Source organism: Centrocercus urophasianus, unplaced genomic scaffold (assembly GCF_019232065.1).
Source record: "Centrocercus urophasianus isolate 14NV4802_14NV808 unplaced genomic scaffold, USGS_Curo_1.0 seq_12, whole genome shotgun sequence".
Taxonomy (NCBI): Eukaryota; Metazoa; Chordata; class Aves; order Galliformes; family Phasianidae; genus Centrocercus; species Centrocercus urophasianus.
The window spans coordinates 21,216,965-21,240,673 of NW_024884364.1; the positions used below are offsets into that span (position 1 = coordinate 21,216,965).

Genomic DNA, 23,709 nt, shown 5'->3' on the forward strand with positions numbered 1-23,709 from the left:
ACTAGTTTCTTTCACTTGTAATCTTTTAAACATTACACAGGGATTCAATATTTGTTCATGATAACACAGAATAAGCCAGACCCAAAAAAAAATCCATAAACATGTACCTTTTTAGACACAAATTATAGTAACTGACATGCAGGATGTCTAATTATGTGAGCATATTGATTTCAAAAACTTTCCCTTCATTTACTCAGGTTATATAATTCAGTGCTGTAATGGTCATTTAGTTTCCACTGTTCAGCAAGAAAGAATTGAATAGTTTTGAAAGTAACACTTCTTAAGCAGATCTCCAGATGTGAGCTAGGCAATAGTTATGGAAAAATAATAAAAATAGCAACAATAATAATAATAATAATCTGCTGTGGTTTTACTCCATTTTTACTTCAGTTTTTAGTAGATGAAAAAAAAAGAGGCTAATTTCTTCCCAAAGTTCACCTGTACCTGCTATATGGTCTATAGCTTGAAAGCCTCCAGACAGCCACATGTAGACTACTCTCACCACGATGGGAAAATAAAACATTCCCAGTAGATAATATTTTGTTTTGCTATTTGATTGCCATCATGATTGTCCAAAGAGATAGGCACACAGAATCCCACATTTATGTGCAGTTATGTGGTAATTCCTAAAATTATCTGGAACAGTACTGACATTTACCCTATTACCCTCCCCACCCCTGACCTCCCGAAAATTCATTATGTTAAATTTCGGCCCATTAAGTTTTCTACTGCCAATAAGCTCAGGGAAAACAAACAAATAGGTAACCTTGTCAGGAAATGTTTCCACTGGTAGCCTCTGATTGAAGATAAAGTCAATATTGCTTTGCTTCTGAAACATGGCTGTTTGACAGGTCCCCTTCCCACTTCTCCCACCTGCTTTCATGTTGGCTCACCTCTAAACTATGGTCTGTATGCTGCCATCACACCATCACAGATTGCCAGTTGCTCCCCTAGTTGCAATTACAAATGACTGTCCCATCATTTCCTGCATTTAAGGCTGTCAGTAGGGCTGTCAGAAGTACGTAATTGCTGTGCAAGACCCTCGCAACTGGCTTCTGCTCTGAGCTATGGAACCACTCAATTCCATAGCTGTCAGAGTGCTGACACTGACTGCAGTTAATGACACAGTGTCATCTCTCTGGCTTGTTTACCTGCCGACCCTGCAAACAAATGGACACCAGCAGGGAAGATAGGGAATGGAGAAGCAGATACCATATTTGTCATAATCACTATGATTCACAGTAGAAGAAAATCAATTCCTCTTAATTGAATAGAGTGACTTATTAAAGATTACAAGTCCTGGCTGGACAGCTGTACTGATTTGATTACATTTGGAGAGAAATTAGCAATGAGTTCTTGAAAGATCTTTCCTTTTGTCTCCTGTTTCAGAGTTGCTCTTCAATGACTATCTTATGAACAGTCTCAGTAGGCAAGTGGTATTTGCATCAGGGAAAGCAGTAGGAAAAAGACTAGCAAAAAGTTTTATGAACTGTTGACAGAGACGTGAAAAAAAACACAACAGGTCTCTCACAGCATTTTGGATTCTGAATGGAACCAGTGCAGCATTCACATCTACCTGAAATAAAATCCTTTCAGAACAAAACAAGCCTCTTCAGTTCAGCACTAGGTTGGCCACTTTGTGGATTGATTGACAAGGAATGACATGAAAACTACAAATTAAAATTGACCCAAAATCCAGTTTGCAACACATCTTTCTTTGTTTAAGAAGCTTTACAAATTTTGGAATCATGCATGTCAGTGAATCCACAATAAGCTTTTAGACACAGTACTTAAGTGATTAGGAAACAACATCTAGAAAAGAGGGAGTAGAAGTACAAAATGTATATTTGAATAGCCAGAAAATAGAGTTTCCATTTCCAGTTAAAATAGCACATATTCATTCTGAATCTTGAATAGAACACTGGCTTCTGAATTCAGAATCAGATTTAACTAATCATAATAGTGGTGAGTGTTTGGGTTTTTATTTTTATTTTTTTTCCTTGCTTAAAATGGAGAAAAATGTGTTTAAAGAAGATGCTTGCTTTGAACTTGCAAAGTGAGAGTTACTGGAATTAATGCACCACTGCACCACCACTTCCCAAGATCACCCAAACTACTATGGCTTTGGTGAATCTGCACAACATTTTCTATTGGCAGCAGTAGACCAGGCTATCAGAGACACATACAGCCAAAGTTTAAATGATGTAAATGAAACAGTTCATGTACATCAGATAACAATCTGGTACATGTATCTTAAAACTATTTCAAGAGTCTCTCAAGGGAAATTTTTTAACAAACAAAGATAAATAATATTCATTAAAGAGTTTGAACTTCTATTCTGTATATCACAGTTCTGTGATTCATTTTGAATTCCAAACTGGAGAAGCCTTGGATAATATCAAAATTCGCTGTTGCAGTCCTTGAGACAGTCTACTTGGAATTCTAAGTTTTGTGGAAGGTTTATATTCACAAGCTCTGGGTCTTGTTTCACTCTCATACCAAAATAGTTTGTGGTTAATATTAGTATTCCTACAGTGTAGCAAATCTGTTCTTATAATTTCCACAGAGCTGTACCAACAGTTTTAATCACGATTTTGCTACTTTTGATTAAAAAAAAGCATATGTAAGGAAAAAAAAAAGCCCAGGATTCTGAGATTATAAAAATATAAATTCTGCTAGTTTCTGAAGCATGCTTATGCCCCCCATGATTAATTACAATTATAGTGCACCTTCAACCACAACAGTTTTCTGCATGATACTCTATCAATTTGGGAATTATTCAAACATTATAGACCCCTAAGATCCAAGTGAACATTTCTATAAAGAAGTTCAGAATTTACAATTGCAGAGAATATTCTATTCACCTGAACTTGAACATAAATAACACTGACGAAATCTTCACAGTACTTTGATGCATAGACCTCAGAACCTGGTAATCCACTCCTGTAAATGGTAATTTCTTAGGTGTGTTATGATGGCAAAAATGAAAGGGAAGTTCCCAGTTCTATATATATGGACGTGTGTGTGTGTGTATATATATATATATATATATATATATGTTTTTCCACATTTCTAAAAATCTAGATATAGTAACCTTTTCCAAAATCTTTCCAGTGCTTAAGAAGGACATTGTCAGGAGCTGTTCTGAGGACCTTAGTTTGTAAAAAACAAACAAACAAACAAATAAACTTATTTTTAGAAAGAGGTGAAGTTTCAACCTGGTTTCTTTCCTTTCCCCATCACAGCATTAGCAAGATGCTAATTCCTTTTTTTCCCTAATTCCATTCCTTACATGGAAACATAGATGGCCCCTTCAAATGAAGTGGTTACTTCTCAGTATGGTGATAGAAAACAGAGAGATGTCTTGTCGAAAAAAAAAAAAAAAAGACAATCCTAAACCGATAATAATAATCTAGAGTTTATCGTGTACATATATATTATACATTAAAAAATAGATTTTTACAAAAATATTGTAATACAGACACATACTGTACAATTCTTCCTGCTTGGTATATCGTACTATTTTAATTCATTTACCAGTCAATACTAACAGGAAATCAGCCAGTACTGCAAATTGCCAAAGAAACTTCCCTGCTCTATGTTTATGAAGAATTTAATAGCTGGTTCATTGATCAATTCATCCTCTGTGTTTTGAGATATAGCATTAGACATATGGGTGGTCCTGTTTAAGGCCAGGAGTTGGACTTAATGATCCTTCTGGGTCCCTTTCAACTTGGAATATTCTGTGATTCTATGAAATAATTTCTTAAATGAATGACAATAAGTAAAACAGGCTATTTTAAAAGGTTAGAGCTGTAAGAATCATTTAACTCAGAATACAAAAATGGTTGCATCAAAATGTTCCCTTTTATTGTTATAGGTACCAAAAATGTTTTGTTAACTTTGAATATAATGTAAATCCACATATTACAGCAAAAGAACTATATTAATGAGAGGAGGCAAGCATTTGACAATATGACTAAACTTGGATCACTTCACTTTTAGTAAGCCAAAGGTGCACTGACGTTAAGGAACTGAGCTGGTTCTGCTTTACAATATACATCGTTATTGTACTACTAACAAAAATTATGCTTCCTATTTCTGATGATACAAAATTATTTTTTTTACCATATTAACCCTGCTTACAATAAGTAGATCAACAAACATACAAATATGTAACTGAATATTCTAAATAGTAGAATGATTTCAAGAGCATTACCACAAGAATATATTACACCTTAAGGAATATATGAAAACAATGTCAATTTTACAAATAAAATCTAGGAACATACACCAGACAACAGCTACTTCCTTTCTGTTTCTAGCATTCATCAAACTATTATTTATTTCCAAATACTTCAGCTTTGTAGTTAAACTCCTGCAATTAAAAATTATCCACGTGCATGTGAATATATCCACTACTTTTATATTTTTTATCTTTTTTTTTTTTAATGAAATTTTAAAGAAAAAATCCCTAACAGGGATCCTGTCATAAACTAAATTAAGATTATTTTTCCTAAAATGAGGTATTAAACAAAATAACAATGGAAAACTGTATTTCTAAATCCATCCACAAAATTAAGTTACAAATTAAAACTTAGGTAAAGAAAGATCTCCTAGTTACTTTAGCATTTTTCTTGGGCCAACCTATATGAGGCAGCTGCAAACTTACATTTAATGGTCATATATTTTCCTTTAAATCAGTTTCCAAATGCATCTCAGAGAATGGGCTATGACAATGGTTTAAAGCTTTATTCCCCACCGCAGTTACAAGTCATCACAATGCTGACTCTAATCAGGTTACTCTGCATCTGTCTGTCACAAATAACCTAGTAACAACTAAATGGATTGCCATAAATCTTTCAATTAGAATTTATAACTTTATTAGCACAATATTTTTGAACTGATTGCATTACTTTGAAGAGCAGCTTTCATTTATTTTGTCATTTGGGGGTCAAATGTGTGCAACGGCTGGAAGCTGCATATACAATAGGAAGCCTTACTTCAACTTCTGTGGTCACCAGAATTTCTTTTCTCAACAGACTATTGCCAAGTTTTTTTTTAAATAAATCCTTTTCTTACTGCATGGAACTTGAATGATGATACGCCACTTGGCTAAATGTCACCAAGTTTCTTTCTGACACACAAGGGTCATACTGCCACCATTATGGCCCCGATAAGGCTTCATAAAAGAGTAATTTACCATTGGATAAGCTTTAAAATGGTTTTATGTCTTTCTTCCTGTGTTTGTTTTGCTTCAGAGTTTTTGAAATTGTTGAGAAGGATCAAATCTCCAAACAGAGAACAAGTATTAAATGATATTCAATAATCATAACCAATGTGGCTTTATACATCTGCATCTTATTTCATCAGGTGGTAGAAAATAGCCAGAACTCTTAAATGTTTGTTTCATTAATACATAAGTACTGTACATGTTGTTTTTTGAACTCTAACACTTCCAAACCACATATAATATAGTAAAGAGAAGATAACCTGAACAGCTAACTGAAGATATTTCAGCATTTTAAATTAAATACATGGATATACAAACACGTCTTCATGTTAATGTGTATATTGTATATATATAATGTATATATACCCATGCACATACAACTTCAGTATAAACAGCAGTTCAAGCTGCATTCTTGTTTTAAGGAACAAGCTTTTATAAATTTTAGAAATATTGGAAAAACTATGAAATTTAAGAAAAAAAGTAATCAGTAATAGCAATTATTTTAGGGAATCTGAAGGTAAAGCCACTTTCCTACTTGAATGCTGAAAAAGATCAGCAATTCAATTCAAATGGAAACCTTCATGAAGTAAAGTTTTAGAAACACCCATGAATTATTTTTTTAAGAACCTGCTTATTAAATGGGACTTTCCAAAGTTCTGTAAGACTGATAACACACTGCATTCTCTGGTGTTATTTCTGGATAACTTCTTAGCATTCACTGGCTCTGTACATGTGCAAGCAGAGGTACAAGTAACTGATCTCTGTTGTCTGTACTTACAGAGCTAGAGGAAAGGTGCATAACAGGTGGAAGGTGCAAAGGGACCGCTGTCTAACAAATGCTGTCCACTCACACTTCCAAACAATAGGAATAAAAACTTTCTAGAAAGTGGGCTGATCAATAGAAGTCGTTGGTTTAGGATTTGCTTTTAAAATGAATGGTTCTAAACTGAGACAGCCGAGGTTTTAAATTGAACCAGGGGGGAATTTAGGTTATATACTAGGAGGAAGTTTTTCACTCAGAGGATGGTGACAAACTGAAACAGGTTGCCCAAGGAGGTTATGGATGTCCCGTCCCTGGAGGCATTCAAGGCCAGGCTGCATGTGGCTCTGGGCAGCCTGGTCTGGTGGTTGGCGACCCTGCACATAGCAGGGGAGTTGACATGTGATGATCATTGTGGTCCTTTTCAACCCAGGTCATTCTATGATTCTATGTTTCTCTGATTTATATCTTAACTTAGAAATACAGAAATTTTTGCACAAAATTTAACTCAAAAAAGAAGAAAAAAAAAAAAAAAAAAAAAAAAGGAATCTTAATATCAGCACTGTTTTCTCTTTCTCCTGGACAAGCCAGAAGCCACACAGGGGTCATAGAAGAACAAAGACATTCTTGCTGCTCTGAAAGACCCAAGCTCTTCGCTTGCCACAGCCCTCTTTGGCCAGTACCACATAATTCACAATTAAGCCTTATCTACTCTCTACACTGATCAAATATTTTTAATTCTATATCTTACACTCAAAATAAGAGCTGGGATAAAAACATTAAAATCTATAAAGAGGGAGAAAAAAATAAGTACTATCCCCTTAATTTAAGACTTTGGCAGTATGCAGCAATTGATGTATAAGCAAACCACTGAACAAGCGAAGTGTAAAAAATACCCATTTGAGGCACTGATTCAGGCTGTGGTCCATTTGAAAATGAAGTAAATGATCACGTAATTACACACTACTACAATAAAGCAGAATCATGTTTGACAAGCAAACCTTTATCTACAAAAATATATATGTAAATTAAGGTGCACATACAACGTACACTCATAGTCCACAGACAACTGAATATTTCATTTTGCATTATTTGAAACAAGCACATCACAGGCAAATATATCTTTGCTGTATGCAAATTAAAAGGAAAACAAAGCAAAACAAGATCAATACTGTTACATAACAAAGGAACCTTCCTGCTCTAGCTTCTGTTATCCTAGGTTATTCAAATGGTGACTTGCACACTAAGATTTGAGTCCATTTCAACCCCAAGCATACTGAAACACTTCAGCAAACAAACCAGGACTTGGTATTCCTGCCAACAACCTAAATTTGGAATAGCAGGAGCTGTGTGTGCCTCTCAAACCCATCTGTCAACCAAAAATCAGAAACAGACAGAAGAAACACAAACTCAGAAGCACAGATCACACCCTTCTCCCTGTCTCCATGCACTTCTACATCCTCTTTAACCGAACCTCCATCCAAAAATAAATTTGTTGAGGACTGTCCAAGATTCGTAAGCTAGACCATTTTAAAGATGGTATGCATAGAGATGTCAGTTGTTAGAAATCACACTATATTCATTTTCAAGCACGTATGCCCAAAGGAGCCAAAATAATTTCTCATCTATCTTTACACACCTGCCTTCTATTGAAACAAGGTTAAATAACAGTCTTAAAAATGTTAAATGGCTCAAAATAAACCAGTGGTATTTGAATCCTTAATAAAGATGGGTAACAGCAAAAGAGTTACAATGTTTTCTGTTCTGTAATGTTTTATTTTCTACACTAGAATCTTACTCAACATCTAAAGAAATTGGAAGAAAATAAAAATTATGAGTAGTCATGTACTGTCTAAAATCTGGAAGTCCCTCCTTTTAAAAGCATATCCCCTGGGACTTATAAGGAAATACAGCACTTAACTCTCTTCAGAACTAGTCAATTATAACACTAGGACAGATCAGTCAAACTGCTCATCTTTTACGTCCAGGAGACAGGGCTTGATTCTTCTGCCTACCCCTCTGCAGATTTAATTCTAAAAAAAAAAAAAAATTAAAAATAACCACTGTGAGTACAATTTCCTCTGGCTCCTGGCTGGTAACCACCACAAAAGTGTCCACATTTGTCTTTATATGCTGGAATGCAGTCATAGCAGGTTTATACTAACCTAAAGACTAGGAAAGTAGAGAAGAGATAGGAAAAAGGAATTACCGCCTATATTAAGCTTCAAATAAATCAGACGTGGCTTGTGACATTATTTCACTGGACTATTGTACTGTCAGGATGAGAGATCACATGAAAATTATTTTTAAAAAAATAATTTTAACACTTGGTATACTTGTAAAATGTAACGTACTGAACAAAGCCTTGGGTTCATGTATTATATAAAAAGTCTTCATGCTCCTGACATAAATTTAAGAAGGTTTTGATCTTGCAAGTTCTGAATCTAACAATCTAAGCTCTGCATTCAGTTTTAGGAAGCTTTCTCATATTTTCTTCTAGTATTTAGGTGGGAAAATACACCCAGATATTAAAATACACCCAGATATTAAAGCAGTAAGTGTCATCTATCTTTAATTAAAGAGGGTTCTTTGTTGTAAGAAGAGTTTTCATTCCCAGGCTCCCTTAATGCCATCTAAAATCCTGTTCAACATAAACTCTATAAATGTAAAGATTTAAACACTGCTTCCCAATACAATGATAGCATGTTTCACTCAAAAAAAATAACAAAAACTCAGATAAAACTGATCTTCTTACTTGCTAATTTCCAACCAAATTTCACCTTTTATTTTAAAATACAAGTTTTTATCAGTTATGACTACATTTTTTTAAAAAGCTTATTTTTAACGCAAGACCACGCAGCTGCAAAAGCAAGTACATGGTGTACCTAAAACCTCATTAGATTGATCTGTATTATACTTAACCACTGAAATGGAAAACTACGAATATTAATATGGCAGCTTTGACACCGCAACAATTGATGCAAATTCTAGGGTCTAACTTGATAATTCCTGCATGCTTCCCCCAGTGAAAGAGCAGAACTATTGTCATATTATAAGCATACACGTAGTTCAACTTTACTTCATTTTTGTATCGGGGACTGTGACAAAGAACTGGAATTCATTTTCTGAAAAAAATACAGCTTATGTGTCAATAAAAGGAAGCAAGAAAAGTCACAAGAATTAATGAGGTTGATTATAAATCAGAGATCTCAAAAGGATATTGTCAACTGTAAATCAAGTCAAATGTCAACCTTGGGTTAAAAGTCATTCAAAGTGCTATATGTGTTCTTCAATGCTTTGGGATAATCTCTTCTAGATTAATGCTTCCTTATCACTTTCCATTCCCAATATATTCAAGGCACCAAAAAATAAAAAAATTTAAAAAAAAGATGAAGTTGAAAATAGTATGCCAAGCAGGCATATGCATTTTAAGTCTCTCTGGGCTAAAAGAACAACTTGCATTCAAAACTCTGTAGGCAGCTAAATACTTATCAAATGAGTGAACAGGGCTCAGTCATCAAGTGAAGCAACACATCTCTAGCTACCTGCAGTACTTTACTGTGGTTATCTCAATATTTCATATCAGCAATATATTCTCATCACCTCACAAACTCTTTTAAGATAAAGAAGTAACTAATGATTTTCTAAACAAAGGTCATAATATACAGGAGATCTGTAGCAGAAAAAATAAAACCGCAGCATTATCTATCCTAATCAAAAAGTGGATGGACTACTATCTAAAAGGAAAAAAATGAAATCTATACTACCAGAGATTTTGTTCAGTGGATATGAATAACTTTTGGTAATTAAAAGATCTCCCTATAAAACTGTTATATTAACTGAAGCCAAAAGTTGATGATGTTTTAAAAGAAGAAAACTAGAAATTAGATACTTGTTAAGATCTAAGATATAGTGGAAAGGAAAACCTCTCAAGCCTCATGAAAGGAAGGAAGGAAGGGAGGAAGGAAGGAAGGAAGACAAACCACTAAATTGAAAATCATAAGAATTATGGCTCCTTTTAGCTTGAATATGATTGAATCCATGACTTATGTCATTTTTAACACAGGGCCAACATAGAAGATTTATTACAATTTAACTGATGAAAATAATAATTCTCTATAATTCCACACCCATGATTTCTGATGCTATATCTGAGGCTGCAACAGTAGAATATATTATATTCCTTTATGCACCTGTTAAATACCTATTCTGTGACTGAGCTCCACTTGAGCAGCACTAACATCAGCCAAAGCTGGTGGTCAGTTCAGCTATGGAAGATCTCTGCACACCACAACACATTCCAAAAAACTAAATCTCTTATTCACTGTTATCAAGACTAACAATGTCTTAATAAAAAGTAACTACACAGACCCTATAAAGTGACATTTAAGCATCATTGAAACATGCAAGACATATATGTTATCTGGGAAAGCTAGTAAACTCCAAACTGTAAGAAAGCAGCATTTTTACTTTAAGGTGAAAAAAAATAAAAATTAAAAAAAAAAAAAATCCAACCACATTAGCAAGTATCTCCAATGAACTGTGATTCATAATGAACAAGAGCATGGCAGATAAACTCTAACTGCTGTCTTGCAGTATAGCTCCACATATTACATTATTTCAGTAACAGGGGATAGTATCTCCCTTTTATCCAGTAATAACCTTATCGAGAGCCTCTAATTTTGTTTTATATCTTGAGTGCTTACAGTAAATAAGGATATGTCACTGTTAGGAAATAACTTTAAGTGGTTTTCTCTCTGAAATGATATGTAAGTCATAGCATTCCAATAAAGCCAGAAAATGAAAAATCTCACAATAGGGCCTTAACTGCTGAAGAACAAAAGTTTTCATTTTTTTCTTCATATATCTCTTCATACTTCTTTTGAATTACAGTCATTTATCGTTCTTTTTCACATTATCTTCCTCCTCTCTTATTACATCCTGCATAACAAACTAAAACCACGCCTAGGAGAAAAATGAGCTCCCATTCTGAAGTCCATAATGCAAATGGGAAACACAAGAATTATTCAGTGAAATCAAAAGCCAGAATGAAGGAATTTGCCTTATTAACTAATTCCATATTGCAGCTTTTTTTTTTTTTTTTTTTTTTTTTTTTTTCCTGTGGAAGGAAAGAATTAACTCTTGGATATCTTGGATATCTAGTTATTGAATACACATGCAAGTGCAAACAAGCTTAACATTTAACACATTGTGCCCCACACTTGGAAAGCATCATAGAATTAAGGTGGGAAAACAGAAAGAGGACAGATAATGCTACAGAAAAGTACAGAAAAATGAGAAGCTGAAAAAAATAGCAATATATTCTTTAAAGATCAAAACAAAGGAGGCATGAAGTACTCTCACAAGTGGAATAGGGGAAAAGTGAAAATCTCCTTAGCATAGATTTATCATAATTACAACAACAAACACTGAGAAAATTGTTCTCAATAATTAGAAGAATTTTTTAAGGATTAACTTCTGCATCATGATAGCCACTGTTATTGTATCAGCCTTGGCAAGGCTATGAAGTCTAAAACAGCCTCTCCATACGGACCTCCCATGAATCTTCCTATTTTCTCATAAATGTCAACATACGAAGTCTGATTTTTGTAACCTAGAAATGCAGAAATGCATCACCTCCAACAGGGTTTATTCACACTAACTTTAAGGATTGAAGACTAGAAAAAAAATATTAAACTAAGATAGGTTGTCAGTCAGCTATAGTAATCGGAATGAAATTAGGATGTCCCTATGGGTCCTGATGAGATGCAACTCAGAGAGCTGAGACAAGTGGCTGACATTAGTCACCGAGCTACTCTTGCTGACATTTGAAAAGTCGAGGCAGACAGGTGAGGTCCCTGGTGACTGGAAAAAGGCAATGTCACAGCCATTTTTAAGAAGGGTAGAAAGCATGATCCAGGGAACTACCAAACTGTCAGTCTCGCCTCTGTGCCAGGAAAGGCATATAGAAGAGTAGAAGGTGATATGGGATAACAAGTATGGCTTCACCAAGGGCAGGTCCTGCTTGACCAACCTTTTTGGTCATGATAATGTAACTGCATCAGTGGACAAGGTAAGAGCCACACTGACGTCATCTCCCTGGATTTCAGTAAGGCTGTTGATGTGGTTACCCATAATGTCTTTTTCTTCAAATTGGAAAGATATGGATTTGATGGGTGGACTGTACAATGGATGAGAAGCTGTCTGTGAGTTTGTACCCAGCGACTGGTTGTCAATGGCTCAATGACTGGTTGGAGATCAGTGACAAGTGGCGTCCCTCGTGAGTCAGTACTGGGACCAGTGTTTTTTAACATTTTCATCGATGACATTGACAGTGGGATCAAGTGTACCCTCCAAAGGATTAAGGATGACACCACACTGAGTGGTGCAGTTGACACGCCCAAGAGACAAGATGCTATCCAGAGAGACCCAGACACACTACTATAGTTTTACACTCCAAAAACCATTACTTTTTTTCTGCCTCATAAGTGTACAAAATCAGTTAACTGTCACAGAAAAGCGAAAGCTTTTTCAATTTCAAAAAGGACTTTTATTCCTCGAAATACTATGGGAAAAGACAAATACAGGTGAATTACTGTGTAACTTACTAAGCTTTCTACTGACACTAGTAAACTCTCTAGTGGTACTAATGGGAGTTTTTATCATCACAAAAGATGATGCCCTTCTAACTTCTGTAACACCAGTCCCATCCATCCTAAATACAACGTATCCCATACCCAGAGCTGTGATCACACAGGTGGCTGAGCATGTTATTGCTCAGGCAAAAATGTTATGAGCATTGAAGATGATGAATTATACTATGGCCAGAAGTCAGAGGTGATGAAACCAAAAATCCATCCGTAATTTTCTGCTCACAACAGCTCTGACCCATTGAACTAAATGAATGTATTTAATCCCCAACTAGTCAACTGATCAGGAAGTGCCACGGGATAAATGGAATGCATTGACAGAGAAGATAGACACTACCTGAATCACTGTCACAACCAGAAAAGTAAAAGCATATCTTATTATATCAGCATCCAACCTGCAGGTATGAATTTAATGCTGAAATCACGTTATGATACTGCCTCCCCTACACCCCTTATAATGCTGATGATGAAATATAGAACTCTTCTTGTAATATATTCCTAAAGAGTAATTTATACATTATGAATATAAAGACCATACATCTCAGACTGTTTTTTTCAGATTAGGTTAAAAACTAAAAAAAAAAAACAAACCAAAAACGAACCCCTCCAATTACTTCTGGTGAATCTAAGCCCACATAGCACACTGTGCAGGCAAAGGGTGCTTCTTTCTTAGCAGGTTTTTCAGCATTATTCTGGATAATGTATTCTATTTCTGTTTGACTGCTGCCAGCTTCATGACCAAGAAGAATGGCAGGCCAAATCTTGCAGCCTTCAGAGAAGTCTTAAACTTTTCCTGGCACGCAAATAACTGATCACCTAGAAAAATGGTACTTTCCCCAGGTGCTTTCCCCAGGTGTTACTATGGCAAAACAATGTCTCCCCAGCACCAGGTTATTAATGTTTCATTTTCCTGATGTTCTGTGTTGGCAGCCATGACAGAAGGCTTTGAACTTGTTTATTCGCACTTGCTTGATCCTGTTTCCACACAGCACATCACAGCCTGTGGAGCTAGGAAGATGGATGAGGAAAACTGGGGCCATGAGAGGGTCGGGGTCACGGTGTCGCTGGATCTCATTAACTGCATCACTCACTGCAGCAGTCACTTCAGAGGTCACCTCAACTGAGGAGTTTGGCATAGGTGGTGGAAGAATGGCAAAGTGTAACACTTGTTCCCTGCAGTTGATGTTATATACAGAAAGAAGAACAGGTCCTTACACCATTGCTTGACTTTTTAGGGTTTTCTGCCTTTTTGCTTAAGAAACAAAAAAGTGTTTAACAAGCATCTGATAGGTATCATAGCAAAGAGCACTAAAAATAAGAAAAATAAATTAACTTAGCATTTCTCCTGTCACTATCTGCAGAAATACAGAACTGCTGGAAAGAAACCAAAAAATGTACACAATATCATAGACTGGCTTTGGTATACAGTGAGAATGTACATTAATGTGCATCAGTGATATATTTTTTTAATTGTGTATGTATATTTATGATAAATTAAAAGTTAAAATACAATGTAACTGTATGCTGTACAAATCATAAACACCACTACCAATATTTCATTATAATTTAAGTGTTCATTTTTCCATAACTCTAGCAAATAAATAAGTATATTCTCTTCTGCTTCTTCAACAATTCCGAATGCCACTGTTAGGAACATAATGGCATATAGATATAAAACTCCCTTTCTCATATTTGTTAAATTCTGTTCTTTACATCTCCTTTCTTTGTTGTGAGCTACTCTGCAAAAGCCAAACTATTTCCCAGAGAGGTAAAAAATTGGTATTATTAAACTATTTCTAAGCACATCTGCAGCATTAGAAGAAAACGACAGAAACCAAATTCTCATTTGTTCAATACGCAGGTGTATTATGAGAGAAGTTGACACATAAGCCCAGCCCTGCACATATGCACACTGTATTTATAATTACCAGTCAAAATATTTTGATGAATGGCAAAATTAGAAAGCAAATTTAAAGCAGAATAGTCAAAGACAAGCTTTTATTCTAGTAAGTGAAAGCAAGTCCTTAGAATCCAACCAAATTAAAATCCAGTTTTAAAAAGAAATAACAATGACTAAACAAAACAACAACAAAAAAAAAAACCACAAGAGGGTTCTGACCCGAACTTCCCACTTCCAATTTCACAACAAAATATAAAACCATGGGCTTCAGTGCAGAAGTAGCTCTATGATTTTTTCTTCAAAGTGTACCTTCTTTCTCCTCTTTACTCATTTGTTTGCTTAAAATATCAATTTCTTGGAACCAAAGGAAAGCTTTTTGTTTGGATTTCTGTGTTTCACGGGAGAGGAAGACATGAAAAAAAATTCTATATCTTTCAACATGATCAACAATCAAAGTTTATATAATACATGTAAAATCTATTAAAAAGTCAAAAGTTTACAAGTCTGAACAAAAGTATGATGATGAACATATCACTTTTATTTTCATACAAAGCAGAGGGAAACAAACAAATGAAGAATGTCCCTTCTATTCTTAAGGTATTACGCTACCAATTAAAAGATTCACCTTCTGTTTGTAGTTCTGCAGTCAACATGTTCATACAATCATAGAATTGCTCAAGTTGGAGAAGACCTTAAAGACCATTGAGTCCACCCACAACCTCCACTAAATCATGTGCCTGAGCATCACATCCGAACTGCTTTTTAAACACATCCAGGGATGGTGACTCAACCACCTCCCTGGGAAGCCTATTCCAGTGCCTAACAACCCTTTCTGTAAAGAAGTTTTTCCTGATATCCCTGGCGCAACTTAAGGTCATTTCCCTTTGTTCTGTCACCTGGTATCGATGAGAAGAGACCAATTCCGCTCTCGCTGTAAGCACCTTTCAGCTATTGGAAGAGAGCAATAAGGTCTACTCTCAGCCTCCTTTTCCCCAGACAAAGCAACCCCAGTTCCTTCAGTTGTTCCTTGTAGGCCTTGGCCACCTGGGCACGGCTGACTCATGTTCAGCCGACTGTCCATCAGTGCACCAAGACCCCTTTCCATCAGACAGCTTTCCAGCCACTCCCCCTCAAGCCTGTAGGGTTGCCTGGGGTTACTGTGACCAAAATGCTTGTATGACAATATGTGTGTATATGCGTATGTACAGCAGGCTGGGAACTTCTGCATATGTTACAATTTAAAAGTAATTGAAAAAACTAACTAGTGTAAATTATTTTGCAAGGTCATTACTCACCTTATCCATGTAAGCTAAGGATTTTTTCCACTGAGACTGTCATGTACGGATTAGTGATTTGATGTATAAAAGAAGCAGAACGAGGGGCAATAAAACAACTTCCTTCCCACAAGCAATGATGACATCTCAAGCTTTCTGAGAGGCTTGGTTGATATTCTGGTTGATCAGAATATATTCTGATATTTCTATTGCATTTATTTCATTTGATAATTTTGTAGAAGAGATGAGCAAGAGGAGGGCTCAAGTCCAACCAGTAGAACTGAAGTTCTCTCTAGCAATTTGCAGTTGGATTTGAGATTTTGAATGCCAAGACCACCTTGTTTGACATACAAGATTACACAACAAGCCTAGCAGCACTCAACATGTGAATCAAACTAAACTGCATGAATTTGAAGAGTAACACGGGAGATGAGAATAACAAAATGTACAAAGTCATATACTTTAGAACTGATCATAGGAAAACGTGCTGTAGAGTAGAAGCTCATCTGTTACAAATTACAGAGAAAGATCTGCACCACAGAATAACTAATGACCTACCAAATGTCTTAAAATAGTCAAACGTGATCACAGGACAGATAGGTAAGGGAACATTGAAGGTAGTTATCAAGTGCTAGTTCATAACATATAGCATTCTGGCCTTTAAACATTATATGCAATATAGCCACCCACATCTCAGAAAATGAATGAAAACTAGAACACGTGAAGAAAGGACTACTAGGATCAAGTAAACATTTTCCAAAAGGAGACAAGACCTCTTCTTGTTTAACATAGCAATAGGACAGATGAGAAGTGATACCATTCTGGTCTATAAACACAAAGAGAAAATAACTGAACTAAAGGAGAATCTTACCACAGAGCAAGCATAAATAACGTTTATATTTACACTGGAAACTTTAGAAGTGTTTCACTCATCATTGGAAAACTGAAGTTCCAAGGCAAGCTTCCAACAGAAACATGAATTGGTATGAGCTCAGGGGATGAAGGGGAAAGCGATCAAATTTTTTTTCCAAGGGTAGCTTGAAACAGCACTAAATAGAATTTAAAAATACAGCTGTACAGAATACAGGTGAGTCAGTGATCCAGGGCTCCTAATTCTTTATGTCTCTACAACCCTTTATACAATGGTAGACATATTTATGAGACAGCAGAAAGTAACTGTGTACCTACCTCTTCTAACATGATGAGGCAGTTTCCAGAATATCAGCATATGTTCACCTCATTGCCACTTGAAAAATTCAAGTAAGGGCAGAGGAAGAAAAATCTACTACTTCATTTCCCACATGAGTTCCAAGTACCATAAACTTATTCCAAGAACAACACCTGTGAAAACATCTGAAGTGGAAGTATCACCAAAGCCATGATTAAATTTTAGTTCTCCAAGAATGGAAGCAGGGGAAAGACAGTCTCTGAACAAAGACAGCAAAAAATAGGAAAGGCAGCAAAGATTCTGGTTTCCTCAAACAAATACAGTGATTATCAGAATGAAAAGCTATACACATACATGTATGTGTGTATGTGTATAAAATATTCACCAATCTCCCTCTAATAATTGATGTTAATTAGCATAGTAATGAACTTCATTTGTATTGAGATCATGCAACATTTGCAAATGAATGGTCTGTAGTACTGCCTCAAATGAGTATTTTTTAAAGCCTATTTGACATCAGAGAATAGTACAACATGTCTGAAGCATATGCCAACAATAGCTAATATTTCAATTAATATTCAAACAGTGCTTATAGGGTCCTGAGCAAAGGGAACAGAAGTGTAAAAATGCAGTGTTATCTTGTTTTCCTTCATTTCTCAGATGAACTAAAAATCAGAGAAATGTCAACCAAAAAAATGAATATGAGACATGCACGCTAACCGAAGATCAGCCAATAGGTGATCTCTTTCAAGGTTTCTGTAAAGTCATCAACTGTTCTTTTGCTTTCAACATTTTATCAGGTAGAACATTCAAAGATACATAAACAGCAGGATTTGATTAAAAAAAAAGAAATCAAAGGCAAGGGGAAGGAAGTAAGCCGATAAAAATCAAATGAGAAAATGTGCAAGAAATTATTAGAAGCAGATTCAGATCAAGAGCACTGCAAATAGCTTCTAAAATGTAACGCTGGAAGTTCTATTTTAGGTGGAAAATGAGTAGACCCTGGGCAGAAAAAAAATCAAGGAATAAATTAGAGATGCTACAGAAAGCTTCTTTAACCATTTCTGCATGTGAGAAACTATTTCTACTACATAGAATAGGATAATACTGAACTATGTATATATGTATGTGTATATATGTGTGTGTGTGTATATGTGTATACACTCTATATACATATATATACACACACACACACACACACACACAAGTGCAATAGAGTACAGTACAAAAACACTTCAACCAGTTCTGAAGGAATTAATTCACACTGAGGTAGAAATTTTCAATTGTTAAGGAAACTTTTCACTGGACTTCTCAGCACATATGACCAGCTAAGCTAAAGTGCCCAGAGTGAACACTTCTCAGGTAACAAAGCCTGCTTATTTTGTGTGAAGCTGTGTATCTCTCTTTAAATCTTTTTAGGCTGTGAACATTCACCAAAAGTCTATTATAAGATGACTATGCTACAGAAAATACACTCTCACAAGTGTTTATACTTCTTATCCTAGGGGAACTCAGAAGCAACAGAAATACACACTTAAATGAAAACCAGTATAAGAAAGGATTAGAAATATTTTTTTTTTTTCTTTAATGAAAAGGGGGCATGAAGATGAAACATCCATCTGGACTTCATTTCTCTGATATATCTTCACTCTTTGGCACTTATTAATCTCTAATTTCAAATAGCAACTGTAAGGATTAAATTGTGCCCTACACAAAAATGTCAAGCGATGTTTCTAAAACTAGAATTTGCAATGGTTTCAACCTAATCACAGAAATTTCTCACTTTAAACTACAAAAGTATACAAGCTTAAAGTGTTCCACCAATCTTACAAAACTTGCCTTGTCCCCAGTTATCTAACCAGATACAACTTTCTGTATTTTGTTCTACACGGGGGATTTTGTTTTCATTATACGTAATAGCCATGGCTTGTTATATTAACTCTTAGAAAAATGGAGAGAAAGAAAAGGCATGATGATTTTCAGTGTTCTGCTGTGACTCATCCCCAGGCTTCAGTAAGGATCAATCTTCAGCATTTCAATTTCTACAACAGTTACTTTTGTCTTAATGAGAGTAAAAGTCTGTAGGTTTCAACAGCAAGCTCTTCACATGCCATTGAAAAGAATGAGGATAAAATGGATGTAAGTAAATGAACTTTTACACATCATCACACATTAGTGTAACCTTGACCAAAGCAGATCAGACTCAGAAATTTGAATTCATAACAGTGTTTATATTTACATTATATGTTTAACAGAAACTAGATGAAAAATAATCCATCCCCTTCAGAGTCACATATATTTTGCTAGATATTAATGCTATTTTTACAGGTGATCTTTATTCTAAATATGTCAAGTGAAATGATTGACTCCATTATTATGAGCATATTGTAGCCTTTTGCAGATGTTCCTGCAAATTGTCATTAGCTTTATGGTACAGAGATGATTGCATAGCATTTATTTCATACCTCCCACCCTTTATTCACATAGTACTACAGCATATCAGTTTTATTTGTAAAATTACTGTCTCCCATGTGTAAGATGTGGATTTGGAGTACACCTGTGACTCTTCACGCTAAATTCACTGTATTACTGTAACCACTCTTATTAAAGATAAAACATAACTCAGTTTTGAATTTAACATAAACAAGATCATTATATTTGGAAAGTGTTTCAAAGCCTGCTATTCAAGCAATCTGTGACATATAAATAATGCAAGACCTTTCTCCAAATGACTTCAGTTCAAGCACAGATTCGGAAAGATGGAAACCCAAATTTACTCTGCCATCACAAAATTAAATCTATTTCTGGTTATTCAACTGAATTATGAAGCCAAGTCCTCCAGTTGTGTTTTCTATTAGCACCAACCCACACACTTCTACCCTTTGCCAACCCATGCAGAAAAGAATCTTATTTGTGAATATTCCCGGGCTTTATTCTTATATTAAAATGGATTCTTATATTAAAATGGAAGTAAATCCTAGCTAATCTAAAAAGCCTACTATTTTCTTTTAAAAGAAAGTATGGTAGAAAATTGGTCTTTTCTTCCCTTCCCTTGACCTTCCGACCTTTGAACCGCAACCTCCTTGCCACTAAAGCGTTCAACACCTCATTTAATCTCTCCTTGCTGCATTGGCACAGCAGTGAAAAAGGAAAAGGGAAAAAAAAAAATAATCTGGGGACTTCATCAATTTTTCATGAATTTTCATTTAGGCCGAAGCCCCCTCTAACAGCGGTCGATAGATCAAGCTGCTGTCACATATTTAACACCTGGGGCTACAGCTGCTCTCCCTAGGGGCTACCGCTGACTCAGGCTGGATCAGAGCCTGGTGACTCAGAGCGAGGACCCCTCATGCTCTCTCTGTTGCTTACAATGGCGCCCCATTGCTGGGGACTGAAATCCTATCTCTGTCTTCCGATAGTCCCACTGGAAAACTCCAGCACATTGGTGCAATCATGTCAATTCATACACTGTAAAAAACTGTGCCTTTATTTTAACAATGAAAGTTTTCAAGAATGATTTTCAAGAATTAAATCAATTTCATAAAAATAAGATGAACTCCCTTTTCTAAATCTCCCCAGAAATTTCTGCTGTTAAGATATTTCCAATAATGCCAATCCTGGTTCAATTTTGTTTTAAAAAAACTGTAACATATAAATAGAAAAATAAAGAAATATGTTCTACTATTTTGAATAAGATTCTTTAAATGTTTTAGGACTAGAACATTTATTTTTAATGATAGAATCATAAGACATACAAATACTACATCAGAATTTACCACAATGAAAAAAAAAAGATTCTGTTACTAGAAATACAAGTATCTTTTACTGTTTGAGGAAGGTTCTTGCAAACAAAAAGAGGGAAGGGAAGGGAAGGGAAGGGAAGGGAAGGGAAGGGAAGGGAAGGGAAGGGAAGGGAAGGGAAGGGAAGGGAAGGGAAGGGAAGGGAAACTGACCCTAACAAAAAAAACAGCAGTGACTGATGCATTTAAGAAGAATTAAACAGAATGTCTAGCCCAGACTATGCCTTACAATACTAACATCTATTTCTCCCTCAATATCCTCTGGAATAAACACTCCCTAAAATTACAAACAGTTCTTAAAGCATGTTCTGTATGGTAAGGATGTTCTTTAAGTAGCTTCTCAAATCAAAGTTCCTCACAGTTTTTTGAGATATTTTCTGTGAATATTCTATGATTTGATGGATGTACTTTTCTGATTACGCATATAAATAGATACAAATATTTCCCTTTAATTGTATGAAAATGCTTTCAACAGGCATGGATTTAAAAGCAGATTTAAATTCTGGTATCTAAATTCATTATGCTTGGGAAAATGTTAACTGTTCCTACATTAAAGAAAAAAAGAGCTCTGGGACTTCAGCAACTTGTAAAAATCGCTTCAAAACCAAGGGGGAAAGTGATTACATTCAAGATGGGCCACTTTCTGTCCTCTGAATCACTACATGATCGAACTGAACTTCACTTAAGCTTTTTCTTCTATCTAATGGGTACATCAGAAGATTTTCAGTGTTGGTGCTTTGGGGCCAGATGACCATGGAAGGGAAAAATGAAAGGATAAAAGAATGAATCGCAATTAATGCAATATCATCTGAATGCATAAGCGTGACCACACTTAACAGAACTTAACAGAAAATGCCAAAATATTTCTTCATAAATAATTCAAAAGTTCCAAGTGTGCGTTAGTGTGGAATGACAATATAATACGAAAAGTAAAACAATTGTTGGTTTTTCCACTAAAACAGCAGACTCAAGTATTTCAGACCTTAGAAGTTTTTCTCTAATAGCACAATTTGAGGCCACCTACAGTCATCTAGTAATCCAAAACTGTGTTGTCAGCAAAGGACAACCACCCTTTCTCTGGTGATGAAAACAGCTTAGCTCAGTGTGTAAAGAGCAGTTTTCAACACCATTAGAGATAGCAGAAGGAAGCCCTGATTGCATGTGGCTGTCTCAGTTCCCTCAGACAGGGCCCTGGCATCCAGGCAACTCACTGCCCTTAGAAGTGTGGAAAACACGAGAATGAGGACTTAATGCTGACAACAGGCTGTCAGCAACAACTCATTTCTCAAGTGTGTACATGGCCTGTTACAGGTTTGCCCACTTTTTTCACTCCAGAAATGCTGACATTAGAAACAGTAGTTCTCTAAAAGTCACTTTAAAACTTATTTTATAGATAAAAGTTTCAAAATCAAGGAAACATTAGTCAGTTTGGGTATCTCTCTCCACAAGATTCTTTTGATACACCTCTTCTGATGTTGCCACGCGTTTTCGTAACCTATGAGCATAAAACAAGAGGATCTCTAAAATTTAACAAACGAACAGTGATCACAGTTTGGGTTTTTCTCTTTGAAAATACCTTTTTATAATCACAATCATGGTATGGCTCAAGGAAAGACAAAGCAGTGTTTAATTTAAGTGGTAACAGAATGCCTGCCTTAGACTGCTAAACCGTTTAACTGGAAAATTCAGTCAGTTAAATTTCAAAGCTATGAAAACAATTAAAAAATGTGATGTCAGGTGCATGTTGCTATTGCAGAAACTTTGGCTATAGTTTCAGATCTAAAGTTTCATGTTCTGTGATCCTTCTGACAATGAAACTTGGTATTATTATTTTTAAAGTCTCGTACTGTCTCACATGCAGTTCATGCATGACCTGCCATCAGTTATAGTGGTTAAAGAAATAATGCCAAAGACTGGAGATGCTGTAACAAGAGTCTCACAGCAGCCACTGAAGTAGGGATCAGTGAAAACTGATAGAACACAGAGTACCTCTGAATTCCAAAATAACCAATCACTTCAGTTTGATGACTCAAAGCATAACTTTAACAGTGTTCTGAGCTTCAATGGGAGATGTCTAAATCTTAACACGATTATCTAAGATCTCAAATGTTTAAGTCTTTCACACAGGGTTTCTCAATAGATAGCTTAAAACAAAAAAAACATGTATATAAACACAGGAATAATCCAGCTAAAGTTCATCTGTATTTCTACTCACCCAGCTTTCAACCTTTCTTAAACTGGTCATCTTCTCAATTCCTAAATAGTAGTAGAGTAACTTTATGATGCCTTTATCAGCAGATATACATTTATTAGTGGCTCAAACAAACCTGCTTTTATTCTTCCTTTAAAACAGTTCTTAATCTAGGTTGTGACAAGGAAAAGGCTGTGAACAGGTCTGTTCTCCTCAGCCTATGCCAACATCTAACTAATTCAAGAATGTCATTTTCTGCAATTTGTGAAAAGACTGAAAACCTACGATCATGTCACAATAGCTATAAAAGTCCCAGACTGCATCAGGAATAAAGTTTGCTTTTTTCTACCTCTATTTTTTTAGGCCACCATATGTTTTTTGTGTGTTCTTAAATCCATTCTCTACCAACTAAGTGATGAAAGCTTGTGCTGAAGCCCTAATCCAGTCAAACACATTTTGCTGAAATTACTGCCAAATGAAGAACTGTGAGGGGAAAATTAAAGATCAGCAAGAGAACAGCATTTATAATTCCACTAAAACACACAATTATGCAAAGGAACACAGCTACGCTTTGTCGATACTCTGAAAAAAAATAATCAAGTTTTTTTTCCAACCCATACAACCAAGCAGTAAAAATTACTAAGCAAAATGTCGCATTTTATATATGATGAGCTTGTTTGCTCTATGACTGTAACGAATGTGTTTGTTAACTCTACTGGAAGCATATCATGCA

General features: G+C 35.5%; 1 protein-coding gene across 2 annotated transcripts in view; it reads right to left on the reverse strand.

The window, feature by feature from the left end:
• ROBO2 (roundabout guidance receptor 2) overlaps positions 1–23,709 on the reverse strand; it is a 400,096-nt gene that overhangs the window by 375,545 nt on the left and 842 nt on the right. The gene's annotated exons all lie outside the window — the stretch shown is intronic.